This window comes from Octopus bimaculoides, chromosome 19 (genome assembly GCF_046866305.1).
Source record: "Octopus bimaculoides isolate indiv1 chromosome 19, ASM4686630v1, whole genome shotgun sequence".
In the NCBI taxonomy this organism is placed as follows: Eukaryota; Metazoa; Mollusca; class Cephalopoda; order Octopoda; family Octopodidae; genus Octopus; species Octopus bimaculoides.
In genome coordinates, this window is record NC_142946.1 from 10,955,600 (window position 1) to 10,960,599 (window position 5,000).

Consider the following 5,000-nt stretch of genomic DNA (forward strand, 5'->3'; position numbering starts at 1 on the left):
AAAGCGTACCTGAGCTAACAAGGAAACCTGGAAATAAAAATAGCTAAAAGGACAAAAAAATATGAAATATATGGTAAACTGAAAATGTTTGTTTTTATAATATATCTAATATACACATCGTAAGGGGACTATCATAATGAGAGAAGCATCTTACCATTCCCCAGCACGTCATAACACATGATAGTGTCACCAGTCACCCAGCATGGCGACCAATGGCAAAAATCTTGTTAGTTGCCGCAACGGAAGTATTGAATGAGTCGCGTAACTCCGCCCACAGGCAAACCTGTTGGGAGCGTGAAAGACAAACATAGAATTGATACCAACAACAACGTGTGATAGAATGATTGAGTGCTAGAAAATAAAAGATACATATCTACAAGTAAAGATAATGCATCTAATTAACTCTGATAATTGTAAACGAATAGAATTTATAGCTAGAATGATATCCATCGGCCTATCTATCTATCTATCTATCTATCTATCTATCTATCTATCTATCTATCTATAATCATAACTATATAGGGCTTAGCATGAGATGCTTCACCAACATACTGAAAATTTAGAAATAGCAGCCAAAGAACTACTGATTCCAAACTACAAATTTTTCTCTAACGGATGGCGATATTTATGGCACACACAGAACAAAAACAGAAGAGAAAAGCAAAAACAAACCTGCCTTTAGTTAACCATGTACGACGTTTCACGGTTAAGAGTATAAAGCTACCCTACTCCGATCATCAGCATGGTGTTCGATAAATTTGAAAGTGTCTATATACTCATGGGAATTTGACCATGCGACATCAAAAACACATGAGCAAGGCATTCACAAAATTTATCGGCTAGTAAGTTCAAACACTATTAATTTTATTACTAATTGGCAATTCCCTGCCCTATATCTGTATCTATCTAGTTTGCTAGCTAGCTGTGTTTTTATCTGTCTGTCTATATATCTATCTACATATACATACGCACACGCACACACACGTATATACATAAATATAAGGGTATAGTTATATACATATAGATAAATATACTTATATGTGTGAGTGTGTGTGTGTGTGTGTGTGTGTGTGTGTATGTGTGTATGCGTGCGTGCGAGTGCTTTCGTATTCCTGGTTTTTCGGCGGTTACGACGACGAGCGTTACAGTTGATTCGATAAAACTGTCTGCTCGTGAAATTAAATTGGAACTGGCTGGACACCGCACAGACGCGCGTGTCTTTAACATTGACCTTAGCGAAAGTTGGTGTGATACACCTGGCTTCTTGAATTACAGGTAAAACTATTTTTTACTTGCTGAGTAGGCTGGAGCAACATAAATTCAAGTGTCTTGTTCCACACACAACCTTACGATCATGAATGTAATACCCTATCTGCGGAGCCACATATATATCTATGCGTACATTCATAGATGCACCCCCCATATGTGTGTGCGTGTATCTGTGCGTGTGTATATGTGTGTGAGAGAGTGTGTGTGTGTGTGTACATATTTACGTATGTAAATGTGCATATGTTGGTGTGACTATATGTGTGTATGTGTGAAGTATAATCTTACTAAGAACTTTTAAACCCAAATAAATAATATCGTGAACATTAAAACGTGTAATTACCAAATTAGGCGTAGGAGTGGCTGTGTGGTAAGCAGCTTGCCTACCAACAACATGGTTCCGGGTTCAGGCCCACTACGCGGCACCTTATGCAAGTGTCTTCTACTATAGCCTCAGGCCGACCAATGCCTTGTGAGTGGATTTGGTAGACGGAAACTGAAAGAAGCCCGTCGTATATACGTATATATATTTTCCCATTTAAAATATTTTTTCTACTCAAGGCAAAAGGCCCGAAATTTTGGGAAAGGGACCAGTCGAATATATCGACCCCAATACGCGTGTGTATATGTTTGTGTGTCTTTGTTTGTCTCCCCAACATCGCTTGACAACCGATGCTGTTGTGTTTACGTCCCCGTAACTTAGCGGTTCGGCAAAAGAGACCGATAGAATAAGTACTAGGCGTACAAAGAATAAGTCCTGGGGTCGATTTGCTCGACTAAAATGCGGTTCTCCAGCATGGCCACAGTGAAATGACTGAAACACATTAAAGAGTAAATTTCCCATACTAATGACCCTGCGATATGCTTAAGTAATAACCAACAACTATCAATACAAACAAATAAAAAATAATATAAATAATACGAATCTGCTTCCTTACTAAACTTTACCAACTTCTTACATTACTTTTCTGAACCTTTAAATCCCTATACCTTAAAAGCTAACAAACCCCATAAACACATCTAATGACAAGGGTGAACACACCACACTGAACTCTGGGATTTAAACTTCACATGCTCAATCCAAAAGGAAAACGTCCTATCATTATCTAAACACAACCAAATATGTTGCCCAACAACCTAACTACATTCTCCTATGAACCCTTATGACCTAATGCTGACACATCTAAATACACCTACTTACAAATCATTTCATGCGTGAATCAATTGTAACAATTAGCACTTCTTAAATTGAATCAATAAATATTCTGTATACATTCTTGCCAAGACAACCTACCATACAGCCTAATTATCATTCAAAAGACCTTACGATATCCAAGAAAATTTCAACTTAACGGAGACTACATGCATCCGAGATGAATTTCAATGTCTTACAATCCAGTGATGTAATGGATTGTAATGCTGAGCTGACCAAAAGTTCGAAGTCACTGTAGTGTTTAGGGAAATCTTGGTTTGGAATGTTTGCAGTCGTGTATGCTTGTCAAGAGCAGGTCTCATTAGCCACCAACTGAGCTGTAAATGCAAAATATAAGTTTGTCCTAGAACGCACAATGTTCCTGAAGGTCAGCAATGGTCTTCCTCGATCACGAGTGAACGGCCATCATATACATATACATATATATGCATATTCTTACATACATATATATATATATATATATATATATATATATATATATATATATATATATATATATATATATATATATATATATATATATATATATATATATATATATATATATATATATATATATATATATATATATATACATATATATATACACACACACACACATATATTTATACATATATACACACACACGCACATATATATATATAGATAGATAGATATTACAATTAAAAGGGTAAAGCTTTATTAATTTATTAATAAATTAACAATTAATAATTTTTACCAAGCCCTTCGGTATGTAAACACCATTATCGATGGAGAACTTATTTAAAGTTCTTATACATTTATAAATATAATTAAGGGATCAGAAAACAGTTGCTTCACCACATACCGAAGTTCAGAAATAGTAGCTAAAATGCTGAGACAAAATGCTGGAGTCTCAGCATTTTAGCTGCTATCCCTGAACTTCGGTATGTGGTGAAGCAACTGTTTGCTGATCCCTTAATTATATTTATATATATATATATATATATATATATATAGATAGATAGATACATACATACATATATACATACATACATGCATACATCTATATATACCATTGTTCGCATGTACATGCATATACATTGGTGCATGTTGTGCATTTATAATTTAAATGTATGTACGCATAATTGTCCGTGTATTTGTTGAATAGTACATGCAACCTGGAACTAATAAAGCTAGCAAACTAGATTAATCCATTCATATTTAGATATAAAACATGTGGTGCTCACTCGTTTTATACGTGTGCATCGGTTAAAATTGCATATTCATTAATGTGTACATTATATTGCATTTCAATTTAACCCCATAATTCCATACTTTTAGCCTGTTATATATATTTTAATTAGAAGCAAAACTGCGTTCTACTTTGTATGCACTGGGAATAGATATAGAAATTATTCGCAAATGTCTCGTTTTTTTCTTGCATGCGAGGTAAGTTTTAAGAATGTTGCTTCGGAAACACATGATATCGGGTTCTGACACACCGGGTGATAACTCCGGACCGGGCAAATCATTGTTAGTGGGCTGGGCAGAAGGACACTGAAGGAAGCCATCGTTTAGATATGTGTGTGCGTGCGCGCGCTCATGTGAATGCATGTTTGTGATGTCTTTGCATTTGTCTCACAACATCCAAACAACGATGTTGTTTTTTTTTTGTTTCTTTTAAGTTGGTGTTTGTTAAGGCTTAAGCTGAAAAAAAACTGACAATATCAGTCCTTGGAAAATAATTACTGGAGCCAATGCGTCCAACAAAATCCCTTCCAATAAATGCTCCAACTTTCAAACACTTACAAGATAACAGATAAAAGAATGAGTGCTCAAAAGTACGGAACCAGGATGAAGAAACAAGAAGGCCAAGAGATTTAGAGCTTGTATCTCAGGGAGACTAGACTTAATGTGACACTGACAGAAGGTCACTCAGACAGATCGGTGGTGAATGTAACCTTTCCGTATCTCCGTCTTGCTGCGGGCGGTGTATGACACACCGCTGACGCCAACAAACTAGCGCAGATGGGGGTTTGAAGGAGGATCAGTTGTGAAAATTTTCTGAGGAAAGGTACACACCTTATCAGGACGCGAAATAGCCCTTACTCGAAGAAGATATAGGTGGCACCATGATAAGTTGCTTCGTCAAAGAAGAAGGAAAGCCAGTGAAGGCAGCATTATGGATAAATGGCCTACGACTCGGGACCCAATTGTCAGGTGTGAGAGTGGACCTACGGTAAAGACTGTAATTTCTCTAGGTCGCCCATGCGTAGTGGAGGCCGGATGTACTCGTCCGGTTCGAAAAGTCAAGGAAGAAGGGTGTGATCAGGCCATTCAAATGGAAGCGTGCCAAGTACAATTTCAGGATTGCAGGGAAAAGAGATGGCAGTAATGACAGTATACATTGACTCTAGGGAATTCCATATTCAATCGTTCTGGAGATTGATTAGAATCATTTGAATGAGAGGAAGAGAGCAAATGGTTACTGTAGGTATGATTGGAGGGGCACCAGAAAGAGATTCTTGATGGTTATAGAACAAGACAGAGGAGTTAATAT